Raw genomic sequence first — 15,886 nt, 5'->3', positions numbered from 1 at the left:
AACAGTAACAACAAAAATAAAAAGTCTGCTGCCCATCCTAAACAGCATTGACAAAAGTATAAATAAATTAAACAATGAAACAGAATGACAGCTGCAGTACCATGATGTAAATGCGTGCATACTTCATCAAGCATGTGCACGCATGCATCATGACACTGCAGTGGCAATTTTTTCCTGTACAGCCAGCCCCAGCGTGATGACAAGTACATGCATCACCACATCGCCCATCTTGGAGTTGTAAATTAAAAAAATTAAAGTGTACTAAAGTGGCAAGCAAAAAATGTCAGTTGGCAGACCCTCTGAAAAGAAATAATGGGTAGGAATGGGGAGGACAGAGCACAATGCCAATACCAAGGGCGAGGCTAGACGAGCCCGCCTTTAGGGCCCGGCCCCCCGGCCCACACCGCGCCGCCATTGGTTCATAGGCCCAGGAGGCTGCCCTATGGGCAGCCATCCTGGGAAGTACTTCCGGGTCAGGGGGCGCGTGACGCACGTCCGGTGGGGGCGTGGGGCAGAGGCCATGACCTATTTAGGTCTGGGTCACGGTCAACTCGGCCTCTTTCCCCGCCTGCGCCGGACCTGATCGCCACTCCCTGTCCGTTAGTCAGCTAGTTTTAATCTTTAAACTTTAAGTTAAACTTAGGTTGCCCAGTAGCTTCCCCGCCCCATAGTCTGACCCCCGAGGACATTGACGGAGTGCCGACGAACCTCGACGTGCAGCGGAGGAGAGAGCGCCGACCGGGTCGCCAGGTGAGGTGCCGGGGTTAGCTGAGGCTGGGGGCGGGCGCGGGTCCGGGGCTTGTTTGACGCCTCCTCCTGCTGCAGCCCGGTGAGGTGTTGGGAGCGGAGAGCGTGGTGCGGGCCCGCGTTCGCCTGCAGCGGCCTTAGGAAAGGGCAGCAGAGCTCCGGCGCCGTCGCCTGGCGGCAGGGTGGGTGTGGGGGCGAGGGAGAAGGGTAGCGGGACTCAGAGTAGTAGGTAGCGGTGCAAAGAAGGTACCATGGCACCCAGGGGGCAGAGCCATAAGCGCAAGGGCAAAGACCCGGAGATTGCGCAGTTACTGGCCTTGCTCCTCCAGAAGTTTAACGGGGACGACGAGTGCAGTGAAGTAGAGTCTGAGGGGCCCCATTCCGATCCGGAGGGAGAGACCCCGAGCATTGCGGAGCGCCCACGCAGGCGTGGTGTTCCGCCCAAAGCGGCGTTCCCTCCCCTGCCCAAGAAACCGAGGGCACAGAATCCTAGGGGCTCACGTGGGCAGAAGAAGACAGGGACTGGTAGGTGCCTCATTGAGTGACCGCACTCGGAAAACGTATCAGCAGTGTTTTTTGTATTACAGGACATTAGTGCAAGAGGCGGGTTTCTCATGTTGGCATTCTGATCAAGCTATGTTTCACTTTCTGCAGCACATCTATGACCAGGGCAAGTCGCTCTCTTATGCCAGGACGCACGTCACTTCTGTGGGTTTCTTTGCTAGATTAGCGGGCCTGTATGATCCAGGGATGTCTTATGTAGTCAAGAGAGCTCTGACTGGGTGGGCCAGGAGGGAAGGCCCTAAGCGGGACAGTAGGAGGCCCCTGGACGTGGGGACTCTGAGGAGGATGCTAGACGCCCTCCCTAGACGGTGCACGTCGGCCTTTGAGAGCACGTTATTCTCTGCAGTCTTCTCGTTAGCCTTTTATGGGGCATTTCGTCTGGGGGAGATAGTGGGGTCCTCTCGCGTTGATCATAATGGGGGGCTGCAGTTTGGGGACCTCAATCTTACAGCAGGGACCATGGAGGTATGCCTCAGAAAGTCTAAGACCGACCAGCTGGGTAAAGGTGCCTGGATCCAGTTGGGCTCTGCGCCTGATGCGCCTGTGTGCCCGGTAGCCTGTATGCGGGCATACCTGGCCATCCGCCCTGGGGAGAAGAGTCAGGCCTTGTTCATTCATGAGGGGGGTGAGTGTGTCTCGCAATACCAATTCAAGGCTGTACTACGGGAGGCTCTGGGTGACCTGGGCCTTGGGGATTCGGGCTATTCATCCCATTCATTCAGGATAGGCGCTGCCACATTGGCGGCAGGGGCAGGGTTTTCTTCCAAGGCGGTGAAGAAGGTGGGCCGTTGGTCGTCCGACTGCTTTAAAAGATATGTAAGGCCCGAATTGTTATGACGTCGTGTATTGCCATGCCCATGCCTGACTTTTCTATTTCCTCTCCGATTACTAGTATGCCAGGGAAGGTGGTGTGGGTATTGGGACACTCGTTCGTTCGACGGGCAGCGGTGCGACTGCGGCAACGGCGAGTGCGGAAGCCACCCGGGCTGGCAGGGACGGAGTTTTTGTGGCATGGTGTGGGAGGAATGCGGATTCGGCACCTGCGACGGTTGGTGGAAGACATCAAGGGGCGCGAGAGGCAGTCTCCCGCATTGGTCATCTTACACTTGGGCGGCAACGACATGGTCGACAGGGGCCGCCTCGCAGTCAAAGAGGCACTACTTACGGAAATTGCTTGGCTGGGGCGAACCTTCCCCCAGGCCAGGATAGCATGGTCATGCATGATCCCACGACGATGGTGGGGCAATGGGATCCGGCCGTACCCGGTGAACGTGTCTGTGAGGCGTCTCAACGGAGAATTGGCAAAGATGTGCTCAGGAAAGGGCCGCTTGCTACATCTCCCGCACAGGATGATCTCGGGATCTGAAATGTTTCACCAGGACGGGGTGCATCTGTCGGACATTGGTATGGATGCTTGGATTCAAGGCATTTGGTCATTTGTGCTGAACTTGGCGGCAGGGGGGAAGGGCGACGGACCTGAGGGCCCTAGTCTCCCTTGTGGCGGAAAAGAGACATTTGAACACTGATAGACTGCAAAAATGGAGTGGAGTCCGCCTTGCGCACTCCCTACGCCAGCACTGAGGGGAGAGAGGGTAAGCTCTCCGCAGGGGGATGGAGACCACCGGCTGGGGAGGCAAGGGCGTCAGGTACGAGCCTCATAGCAGCGTGGTGGATGAGAGGTGGGGCCCTGGAAATGGCGGACAAGGACCCGAGGGCTGGGGCCCATCGCTCGTGGGGCGCAGGTGGGTGGCACCTGGCGCGGGCATCGTACTTGGGGGATGCGAACCTAAGGGCCCCTTGGTGCTGGGGGAAGCAAGAAGTTATGAGCAAATAAATACAAGTTGAAACGTATAATAAAGTTGATGAAGAAGAGTTGATAATAAAGGAAGGAGGTTGCTCATAATTTGAGATATGTATAAACGATTTACTTGTCATGTTTATGAAGTGTAATTAAACATGGCCTTTTAAACCCACCTGTTCTCAAGTGCTTGTTTTGGTGGGTAGGCGGGTGTGGAGCATGCTGGGGGATCCGGGGCCTATACCAAGGGCGAGGCTAGACGAGCCCGCCTTTAGGGCCCGGCCCCCCGGCCCACACCGCGCCGCCATTGGTTCATAGGCCCAGGAGGCTGCCCTATGGGCAGCCATCCTGGGAAGTACTTCCGGGTCAGGGGGCGCGTGACGCACGTCCGGTGGGGGCGTGGGGCAGAGGCCATGACCTATTTAGGTCTGGGTCACGGTCAACTCGGCCTCTTTCCCCGCCTGCGCCGGACCTGATCGCCACTCCCTGTCCGTTAGTCAGCTAGTTTTAATCTCCCACCCACAAGTACATGCATCACCACATCGCCCATCTTGGAGTTGTAAATTAAAAAAATTAAAGTGTACTAAAGTGGCAAGCAAAAAATGTCAGTTGGCAGACCCTCTGAAAAGAAATAATGGGTAGGAATGGGGAGGACAGAGCACAATGCCAAAGGGGAAACGGCCATTACAACGAAGCCGTTTCCACGAAATCGTTAACCACGCATGCAGTACAACGTATGCGTGATTACCACGAAAACCTTTACCACGCATACCTTTACTACGAGGTTTGTAGTAAAGGTATATGTGGTAAAGGTAAAAAGAAAAAAAAGGGGGGTTTGGGGGGGTCTCCCCCCCCCAAAAAAACTCACCTGATGTCACGTCGGGTTATGTATTTAATCAGCGTCGATAAAGAGAAATCGGAAAATAAACTTCCGTTTTCTCTTAACGACGTATGATGTCACCACGCAAGCAATCGAGGTAAATGTTATGCGTGGTAAACGAATTCCGTTGTAACGCATGCGTGGTAAAGGCATGCGTTGCAACGGAATTCGTTGTAACATCATACATTCAGCACAAAGTAGGAGTGGCTCACAGAGGGGAGCAACAGAACCCTGTCAAGCGGAGTTTGAGGGATAAGAAGGGGTGTAGAAGAATAGAGGAGTAGAAGGAGTGTGAGTGAAGTGAAAACAGTAAAAATAAAATGGGTGAATTGGGCTGCGCGGGAAGCAACGGACAAGCTAGCAACATGCAGTAGCGCCTGCTACCGAACAGGGTGATGAGGTGGGGAGCCGGAGACGTCCGGCCAAACCATCATGCACATTTAAGGTACTGCCACCACTCGTACCCCTGTGACGCAGGGAGCCCAACCACACCCACCTGGCTTCAGCTGCAAGCTGAATACTAAAAACAAAATGATAATAACAAACTTTATCATCATTTTATGTTTTGTATTCAGCTTGAAGTTGAAGCAGTGAGGCGACGCTCCTCCGCCTTAGCGGAGGAGCCGCACCTGGCTACATGGACAGAACAGGGATATTAGGAGGAAGCAGCATGGGAGAGAGAGCAAGAAAACAAAGGCAGTCCCATTGAATGTTTAATGCAAAAAGAAAAAAAGTCGTTCTCTGAATGTAAGCTGTGGAAGGATACAAGTCATCACATCAAAGGAATGTTAAAGAAGCAGTGCTCTATGGGAGGGACAACCACAAGAATGGAAATAAAGTTACTGAATAAGAAGAAAGCAAATGAGAGTGACAAGGAAGTCAATCACTAATAAGTAATGGGCTGACCCAAAGCCCACTTAAGTACTGGTATATCTTTCAAGAACAGACAGCTGACTTTAGGCAAAACATAAAACCAAGATTTCAGAATCTTTACAGGAAATGCCACCAGAATATGAAAATCCCTATCAACAGAGAGAAGGCTGGAATCATCTCTGCCCTGCTTCAAGCACCTATTGAAAGTCCACTTCCTTATCAAAAACTTATGTATGAAACTCCTTAATTCTTTTACACCTTGATCCCGTTTCCAGCTTCCAGGCACTAAATCTAACCTCATGAACCTTTGTGTACTAACAAGAAATATCAACCACCAATTCTAAGAGAAGAATCTAAAATTCCAGAGTTAGTTGTCATCACATTCTTATTAAAATTGCATTTTATGTTCAGACGCTGACAGATCGCTGCGTTATCCTTAGCAGGTTTTTCTAACTAAATTGCACTTTGTTCATGTGCCCCTTACTGCATCTCAGGGTTTAGAGAATGATCTTACTCTGTACCCTTGTTTTTTCTCGATGCAGCTTTGTACAGCACACTTCCATGCTTTTTCCTGGGCCTAGTTCAAGCTTCCTAAAACCTCGTAAATGAATAATTATGTTAAATAAAATAAAAACAATGCGCAGATTTAATGAAGGCTGAAGATGCAGAATGAACACGGGCTTAGTCACAGGGAGTTTTGGAGTACGCAAAGTAGCAAACATGTAGACTTGACCCAAAACATGTCAAATGGAAATAAAAAGGGAATAATCATGTACAAATTACTTCAAATAGGATTGTGCCCTCTGTCCGCTTTTACTAATAAGGATTTGGGCATTTCAGGGCCCATCACAAAGACATGTAAGAGTATGTTAAAGAGTAATCCTGTGGTGTTTTGATGAGAGCTTAATGTGTTGGAATGAGGATGGGACTACTGACGTATTTGGGTGTGTCAATTAGGATCAGCACCCAAGGTCAATGCAGGCTTCATTCATTTTATTTTTATTGATAGTTTTCCTTCACAAAATGTGGAGCAGGGGATAGTAGATAAAGAATATTTTCTTTAACAGGGGGGCTTATAAAAACAATTTCTGACTTGAATTTGTAGTTTGAGGCTGTTTGTGCCCAATCATGATACTATTGCTGCTCACTAACTAACACACGCTCTGTATTCACTTCCGCTTACTAACACGCACACTTCCACCACACGTCCCAATCACTAATGTGAACTTCGGTATTCTTCACTAATACGCACTTTTATGTGTTTCAAATGTCTCAATGGAAAGGTTCCTCCATACTTGGTTTTCAGGTGAGACAACAGTCAGAGGCCTCTCTTCTCAGCACACCAAGCCTTCTTGTACGTGATCCAGGTGAAGTGCTGGCAGTGGAGAACACGAGGGAAATCCCCCACTTAAAATGTATATGAATGAGTAATAACTCCAAATATAAATATGTCACCCACAGAAAATACTCATTTTACGTGTTTATTCAACTTAATATGGAAACTCATTTTTTGTATATATATTTTTTTAATTGCATTGATATAAACAAACAATGTATAACAAAACTCATGCGTACATTAAATAGTCACAGAACAATATATACAATTGAGCAAAGAAACACAAGACCCCTAAAGTAAGAAGAACAAAAACTATAAAACTATACAAATGACCACCTCAACTACACATAAGGAGAGACAATGTAAATCCTAGAGAGAAAAGAATGCATAACAAACAACTTACATTATACAAAAAATATATTAAATGTGCACCACATACAACGAACAAAAAGACAAAGATGAAAGCGCCAAGTACTGGCAGTAACAAGGAAGGCTCAAGGAATTACATTCGCCCTGCAGGCCATGAGATCTAACCCTACATCCTCACATCCCACAGAGGACGGTCAATTGTGCACCATTACATTGGGTAAGAGGAGTACCTATTTACAATTTACAAGACTTATAAATGGCAGAAGCGCTCTACATAAAAAAGAAGGCATTGTTTATTAAGCCAGAAACTCACCACGCCTACCCTGCTGCCTCGCGGTATCACACGCCCCCTTGTGGAGCACCCATCCAGTCACCCTGCTTGACCTCGCCCTAGCGGCTAGAAGAGCTATAGCCGTGTTTTAAACCCCCTGAGCAGGTGAGTGTAGAAGCCTGTAAAAGAAGGAAGGTGGAAGACGGCGCACAGGAGCTGGGGTTCCGCCGCCGAGGCAGTCCTGGGGCGCACACAGAGGGGGTGGGAAGCCGAGCACACAGCCTCCCCTCTCCCCGGTGTTATTATTTCTGACAAAGCCCTGGGTCCATTGTTCTTCCTAATGCACCGCGCTCCCCGTGGAGACAGTACCTTCCAATTACTCTGACAGCCAAAGGCTAATTTGGCTTAGCCTGTGAATCCACAACACCGCCGCCATGTCGGCCTTTGCAGCCATTTGCATACAATACACACCAGGTATGAGGAACAGCCTCTGGGCCTCTAGTCCACGAGGCGGGCAATTAGGTCTCATTAGGCCTGAGCCACGTCCCGCTCGCTGCCTTCAACCCCTCCTGCCCCATCACGTTTTTCACTTGCTCTTGTCTCACAGCTTCTGAACGGAGGGAAAGAAACATCTGGTAGTGAGGGGCGGGGGTGTATCTTATCTTATGTAAGGCCTCCAGTCCTTATGACCCTCAAAATGCCCCTCCGCAGAGTAGGTGCCTACAGTGGCTCGTAGTCAACCCCAAAATGACTATCAAACCCCTATAACTTTGTATTCCAATGTCTGGAAGGCCCAGCGCCCTATGGCAAGCAGTAGGGAAAAAAATGTACGGACGGTACCATCCCACCCGCAGCTAATGGTCTCGTCCGAATGACATCTTGGTGATTCCCAGGAGGACTAAATATAGGCGCAGAGTTTACAGACTCTCCCACTCGCCGACCCCATCTGTGGAATCTACCCCTTTTTCCAAGTCGGCCGCGCCCCCAAACTCATGCCATTCAGAAAAAAATTGAAAACTTGCCTATTTTGAGCTTTGATAGTGTCTTCAGCTACACGACATTTCACAGGCCTTTTGATTCTCGAATCTTCTGCCTGATGCTTGCTCTCCTTTCGGTAGCGCCTAGAAGCTTTATAGTGTGCTCAATATACATGTAAATAGTGAGTATGCAGAGTGATGGGAGAGTCTATAAGTGAGTGTGTATTGATGAGTCGACAGAGTGATGCGGCGGCATATAAATAATTGTGCAGAGAAGAGGCGTACTTGTCTGTAATAGTGAGAGGGCAGAGTAATGGAAGAGTTGCTCAGTGAACAGGCACTGATGGAAGACTGTGTGCTGGTGAGACAGCTGAGTGATGTCACGTTTTATTAGTAACTGTGCAGTAATAGTGAGTGGGTAGAGTGATGGAAGAGTGGATCAGTGAACAGGCAGTGATGGAAGAGTCAGAGTGCATATTGGTGAGTCGGCTGAGTGATGCCACAGTATGTATGCACGTATGAGTTGGGCAATTAACGTCCCTTTCTGAGAAGAACTCCATCGAAGTAGTTATTAATAACACAACTTGCCACTGTCCTCTCAGTGACGTGTTTTTGCAACCGTAACATTCCTAATATGAAACTTGCACCACTACTCAGAGGTACTATTCCTCTTACAATACAAGAATAGGTGCCTTATTATATACTACTTTGTGGCTTTCTCAGCAACCCGATAAAGTTGCCAAGAGTAAAAATAAAAAAACGTGAGGCGGGTCCGATCGCGCCATGACGCGCCTGAACTCAAACAGTGGTTTCCTCAGCAACCGCCCCACGTGATTTCACCACGCCCCCCGCAAAACCCGGAAGTCTTTGACTTCCTTCATTACCCCGATGCGAACGATCAGTCCGCACCCACGGGGCTTCTATCCGGGTGTAACTACGGGTTCCCTGCCAAGGAGATTTTGACCACAAGTAAGTGCACACACGCCGACCTACCTGACGAACCGGCCATACTTTAGCACCATTACGGGTACTCCACGCAGATACTCCAGTGCTCCGAACTTGTGAAATCTCCTACTTCCAGCTCCCACTTCTCGTAGATCGTGGATCCTTCCCACGGCAGTCCCAGAGAAGCCCATGAAGCCCGAAATTTGAGAGCTTCGTGTAAGAACAATATCCATTTCCCGCTGCGTTTTATGTGTATCTTTGTCGAGCAATTCATGGGCTCTGTATGTCTGTTCGTAATGTGTGCTATGTTTTAATATGGTTTTAACTTTAACTATTTCTATCTGGCGTCACGTGTGGATTGACAATTCCCCCCGCCAAAACATCCTCTCTCCTCCCTCCTATATCTAGGCGCTTGGACACCCACACTACTACCAATCATGTCTTAATACAACAATGTTTGTGTGGGTATAAACAGTTCACAACCACTAACGCAATTGCTTTTTTTTTTAAAAAAGCACAGTTGACTGTAAAAACTATGAGTCATACAAAGAACAGCACGTGTGCCTGTGGATATTTATGACCCATGGTTTATACTGTGTGAACTTTCCGTGAGATGGAATACGTCATGTGAAAGTTTGCCATGAGGTGCAGCAGAACCAATTTATGTACTACATAATGGCTTCCCCCAACTCGTTTTTCTTTCCCACTTTTTTCACAGGTTTTTGTCCTGGAATCAAGGAGAAGAACACTTTTTTATTAAATCACAAGTTTGTGATTTATACACCACGAAATCTAGGGATGGGTACACCTTAGCGTGTGTCTACCACCCAGATTTCTGCACTCTGGTCCTGACGAAAACCTCATAATAACACATAGGTTGAAACATGTAGACCATTAAAAAAAAAAATTCATCTTAATACACGACTTTATTGACACCAAAAGCCTACCTAACCAGGCAAGGGCGTCCCATACTTTATTTTAACGTTGCCCAATCACCCCAGAATAAATAACCTTGAGTGAGTAGCATTGGCCAACTTTTAACCACACTTGTTTTAAGTCTAATTGCACATATAAAAAACTACAAAACCAGCTCCACTGTAGTCAGGTGTCGCAGCACCCCCAGATGGCACTCGGCTGTCTGGGTGGGACCCGATGAGGAAGCATGTCACCAACTAGGTTGGTGAGTGAGGGGTCTTCTAAGGACAAAGGTTGTCACAAATCTGGGGTATAATCTATGCACCTTATAAAACAGAGGTTGTAACAAACCTCAAGGGGATGCTCCTCTTTTTCTTGTGTTATATCTAGTTCAGGGGACCAGGAGTTCCTTCCACACCTACATGGTGAAATACCCTTTCTCTCTCCTTTGTTGATTTATAAAGTGCACATTATGACATTATTGACAGAGCAGAGTGATGTGACTGCATCTATTATATGGGAACTGACTGGTGTTACTGTATGTGTGCCTGAGTAGGCAGAGTGATAGAGGGTGAATTTGTGAATGTTCAAAGTGCTGTGAGCGTGTATAGGTGAATGTGCAGGTGATCTGGCAGTGTTTGTGGGTGAGTAGAGTTAGAGGTGTGAGGTTATGCCTGTAGCGAGAGGATGAAAGGAGAGTATGAATAAGTGAGTGGACAGAGTGATGGGAGAGTGCGTACATTCGTGTCTTTTTAAAGTCACATGTGGGTTTGTGTAAGTGAGTGTTTTATGGAAGAGTGCGACACGTGCAGTGTGACGCGGCCAATTCCCTCCCCGCCTCTCGCTCTGATTGGGCATCATGGGATTTGACCCGGAAGCACTCAAGTGCTTCTCGGGCATGAAAGGCGGGGCAAAGCCCGGCAGCTGGATGCAGCCGGTTTTCCATCCTCGGCGGGGTGGGGGCTAAAAGGGACTGTGGAGCGGCGGAACGGTCTTTTCCTTTGCCGCTCCACTGCCATATCCCCACGCAGTGACTCCAAGACGGAGACTCTTGCTTCTTTTTCCCCACCCACCATCCCCGGAGGCAGCAGAATTTGATGTGTGCAATGTTCTTGTTCTTGTATTTTTGTTACAAAGGGTTCAAATTGTTTCTCTCCAAATATAGGTTATGTAGTTTGGTAAGCAATTTCCTTTGCAGGGCAGCTTCATTGTCGTATTTTATGTGAATTGTAAAGTATCCTTGTTCTGCGGTAAGGTCATGATTGGTGGTTATTTTTTAAGATCCATAGTAGGCATTACCATTGTCAAATGGGGATGACTGGGGGTGGGCAGTGGTCTCTCATGTAACTCCAGGGGGCAGTTACAGCCGGTACGCTAGAAGGGTGCGGGGGGAGGGGAAGTTCCGCTTCCGGTAGGCTTTTGGGCCAACCCCTGCACAAGCGCATGGGCGCAAAGAACTTGGCATAACAGCAACGCCCCTTGGGGATAATATTGAGGGTTTGGGGGTGTCAGTGGGCGATAACCTTCTGGGGAACTGGGCCTCCTGCACAGGGTCACTCAGGTAGGAGGGTGGGACCTAGCACGTTCTTGGATCAGTCATGACCTTTTCGTAGGCTCGTTTCGGGATACGCAGAAAAGGAATAATGTTGATCATTATGTTTATGACAGGAATGGCTATGTATTAGAAACATGTTAAGGTTAGCCATCTGAAATACTGTACATATTAATGTAACCGAATTTTGGTGTATTGATGTAGTGGATTGATGGACGGGTCTTTTCTGTGTATTGTAAATATAAAATTTTAATCTGTTTTGTTATGTTTTGAATAAAATACAGCTGGGGTTTTTATGACCCTTGACCCAAGTCACTGTGTTGATATGCGTTTATGCCCCAAGGGAGAGTGGAAAGGTTCCACACCCCATGGGGCAAAAAATGAGATGTTTTCCGGGGAGGGGATTCGGCAATACCTCACCATATGGTGGATGAATAGAACAAAGTGAGAGAGAGAGAATCAACGTGACTACTTGATTTTACAGTAGGTAAAAGGAAGCAGGTGGAGCAAAAAGAGGCAAGAGTGGGTATTAGTTTTACACCTGTGAGCGCACAAAGCAAGAGCACGTAGTGTGACATAACAATGTGAATTTAAAACAAACTTGTGAAAGAGCTCAATATAACAAGTGCTAGTTTTACAGCACCAAGAGACCCCAATCACGTAGTGTGTGAGTTATCACTGCTCTGAACCATTAGTCAATGTAATGCTACTCAATTTAGCAACCTCAGAAGGATGGAATGCTGAGTAACCGTCGTTGGGATTTGAACGGATGACTTTCAGATCCATTAGACTTTAGCAGTGAGCGTTTAACTCACTGATCCATCTTGTGGTCAACAGGTATGTTAGGTGCTTCTAATGAAACTCATATCAAATGTACATATACATTATGGTCTTAGGTATGCAAGTCACCTATTACTCATATATCACCCCGAACAAGCAGCAACGTTAAATACCAAACTAGATGGCCCGATAAACATCTATCACCCCGAGCTCACATAAACAGGTGGACCAAAACTTTAGTCCTCCTTCCTAAAAAAATATTCTCTATGTAAGAGAGGGTACATTTGTTTAGATGAATTGAACAAACTCCAGAAAAGTAGAAGTATCAGTTCCAGCCTGCTAGAGTGTAGAAAATCAACAAAGACCTGGTTGTTTCCAAAAGTATAGTTCAAAAGGCTCACGGACTACAGCTCACTTGGTTTGTATAAACTATGTGCACAACTACCCACACACGCCTTTTGGATGGGGCTGCATCATCAAGTCAGGAGCACATTTGCAGCCCTATGGCGCATCAAAACATCCCACTTTCATTAGCCACCAACATCTTCCAACTCAACTCAACCCAACTCAACTCACCGATCAAGGCTTTGGAGCTCTGCCAAGTAGTAGGAACGTGCGATAGAAAGGCTACTATACAATACAAATGAAAGCAATTGATCGGGATAGGTAGGAAACAAAGTAGGGTCACCATTTCAGAAGTAGGCAGTGGCAAAGAGCTGCAGAGCAACTCACAGTTTTCAACCACCAGCAAGAGCTCTGAAACTTCCAGCATCAATCCCAGCACCACCTTTTCCACAACAATTACTCCTCTCTCGGTGTAGTATGCTGCCCACCCGCCAATGAGCTTTTTGTGCCTTTCAGTGCAGAAGCTTTAAATAACTCTAATTATACTTATAATATGAAATATAATATCAGAAATAACCCAGGATGGTACCGTTCAGACAGGACTGGAAGCAGGCGTAACATTGTATTGACGTTGGTTGGCCCCTCAAATAGGGACCACCTAATGCAGTGACAAGTGGCTCTTCTGCACCTATGGCAAATAAACTCACAGTGCTAGAGGGATGCTGTTATGTGTATTAGGTTAGAGGCAGAACAAGGTGTGAGTCTTTACCAATGCTGATGAGCTCATTCTGTTAGGAAATTCTTGGTTACACATGTTCACATGTTCTGCTGAATCTTCTCATTTCTGATCCCATTGTTTGGTCAATTTGGTGCCCTTTTTAAGATCTTGTTTACAGTAAGCTTTTAGCTGTCTATTGTTTATGACCTGCTGTGAACAATACACTAGTTGAATTTCTTGTTAATCTCGTTTGCTTTACTTCTTATTCAATGGATGTTCTTACTCTTCTTGCATTTGTCCGTTCTCAGAGTATAGCTTCTTTACCATCCTTTTGACTGGATGACTTGTACCCTTCCACTGCTCCCATTTAGGGAGCTTCTTTTTTTGAAGGACTCATTTGGATGGCACTTGTTTTCTTGCTCTCTATTTGAAGGCTTCGTGCTGCTTTAGCCCTCAAATAGCCACACTGTCCCCCATGCTGTGTTGCTCCCTCTTCCCAACTCACCCACTGCTTTCCTAACCTGCTCAGCTTATTTTTTTGCTTAATAATGTTTTCTTTTTCTTCGCCTCCCTACCTCAAGCTCCTTTATAGCGCCTTTGCCCCCTCCAGTCTTTGTTGCTCCCCACCACGTTGACATTTCTTCCCATCCACTGCTCCTCCGTTGCTCCTCACCACTTTCATCATAGCCTTCTTTAAACAATGCTCCTTTAACTTTTTTGAAGGTTCTGGCAGCTGCTGCATCGCTCCTTTTCCAAAGAGTGCCTTTAGGGTCAATTAAAGTAATTTTTTTTCGCATGAGGATTGGTCTCCGCTCTCTTGGACTAGCACATAAAAAACAGAAATAGCAGCCACTTCATGCCATATTTTTTCTATTTTTGTCCCTGCACAGCAGCGCTGGCAAAAAGCATCAACATAACCACTGGGTTTGCATTGGCAGCCAAAAAAAGCTTGTTTCATATGAAATCACACTTGTCTCCTCTACTTTGCTTGCATGGCAGTAAGCAAACATACATTACAAAATAGCTTGTGCCCTCTAAACTACATGTTGTTTAAAAAGACTGTCATGACAACCAGAGCCAAGTCCAGTCCCTTGGACACTCCTCTTATTGAGTTCAGTACAAACCTTTGGCTGATTCCAAAGTGCCCCAAACACAAGGAATTTGAATAGCTCAATTGTATGAGTGCATACAAGACCCTGTACATTTTGATTAATTTGCCTGAAATTACTTTTAATTTATCTGCCTACTGGATACAACTCAACAGTTACCAGTTATGGAGGACACATGCCAATTTCACACAAAACAAACAGTGTAGTATTGTTCTTTTAAATGGGTCACTGATACATTTTGGGTTCTCAAGTTACCAGAATACAAGCCCAGATAACAGAGCAAATAAACAACAACTAGAACACCCTTGGAACTGCTTTGGAAAAAGCACAATAGCAACATTGACAAAAGCAACAACAAAAGCACTACTAAATCAAGAACATGAAGCTCTGCACCTTTACCAGTAGAATCAGTTTCAACAACTGAAGCCACAACAACAGCATCCACCACAACTGTAACAACAACAAAAGCATGAATCACATCATCTGCACCCACAGCATCAATAGTAACAATCACAGCAATAGCATTAATTGCAACAACAGCACCGGTTACACAAAAGAAAAGCATAAACATACATTTTCCTGAAAATAATATTAACAAAATCAGAGACAACAACGAAATCAACTTCATGAAATACAGCAGCACCCTCTATAACAAATAAATAATCTACTGCAACATCAGTCTCAACTGCAACATCAGCACTATACAACGGGAAACACAAAACCAGCATCACTTCCAACATCCCAGAGAAAACCATTGATGAAAGTTAAGATGAAAACAACCACAAAAATAATAAAACCATTGATTACAGCATGTGAACCAGGTACAGTAACAGCAGCAGCAGAATCCACTTCAACGACTACAGAACCGATTGGAACAACTATGAGAAAAACACCAACATTAAGCACATCCACTCTGACCGTAGCATATAACATATAGTCCATCTTCACATGAGCATTTTACCTATTTGTAAGTAATTCAGATTCCTGGCAGACATTGGAATAGACGTATAAACAATTGAAATTATTTTCCCAAGAATAAACAATGAATTCAAATGGAGAAGCCAAGATTAGAACCTAGTCTCCTGGAGTCCAAATTAATTATATTGTGTTTCCAATAACAGGTTCAACCACATCACAAACTGCAGCAACAGTATTTACCACAGCAACAACTACTTCAACCACAACAAGAGCAATAACACAAACATTCACCACCACAATATAAGCATTCATTAAAATGAATGGAATATTATCAACTAAAACAACGGAATCATAAATATATATAGGCAAAACAGCATCAACTACAACAATAGCCTCCACTGTAATAGTAACATCAACCACACAACAATAAAATTTTCTGCAACTGAAGAGGTGTGGCGCAGGGGCCAGGGTGCCTGACTCCGGACCACGGGGTTCACGGTTCGATCCTCGGCGGCAGGTGAGCTCAGCACCATTTGACTCTGAGCAACAGCTTACTTAATCTTTCTGAGGGCCCCCAGCGCCAGGACACCTCTCCGAGGTAGCTGTGCGCTTTACAAATGCTGGTATTTCATTTCATTTCATTGGTATCAACCACAACAACTAAAATAGCAGCATCAGCTCAACATCCACAATAACTACATACGTTATAACAATAATAAGCACAGTATCAGCCACAAAAAATAGCAGTGACAACCAAGGAACTGTACCATTTGCAATACTGTCAACAAA

General features: G+C 46.3%; 1 long non-coding RNA gene across 1 annotated transcript in view; it reads left to right on the top strand.

Annotated features, from left to right (window-relative positions):
• Window positions 1-8,701: 8,701 nt before the first annotated feature.
• The window catches only part of LOC144798639 (uncharacterized), a 320,650-nt gene continuing 313,465 nt past the window's right edge, over window positions 8,702-15,886 (top strand). Inside the window, exon 1 of the long non-coding RNA XR_013603589.1 lies at window positions 8,702-8,784. This is a non-coding gene — a long non-coding RNA (uncharacterized LOC144798639). The remainder of the gene's footprint in view (window positions 8,785-15,886) is intronic.

The sequence above is a fragment of the Lissotriton helveticus genome, chromosome 12 (assembly GCF_964261635.1).
Source record: "Lissotriton helveticus chromosome 12, aLisHel1.1, whole genome shotgun sequence".
NCBI lineage: Eukaryota > Metazoa > Chordata > Amphibia > Caudata > Salamandridae > Lissotriton > Lissotriton helveticus.
The sequence above is the reverse complement of the archived record's forward strand: the minus strand, read 5'-3'. Positions and strand labels throughout refer to the sequence as shown.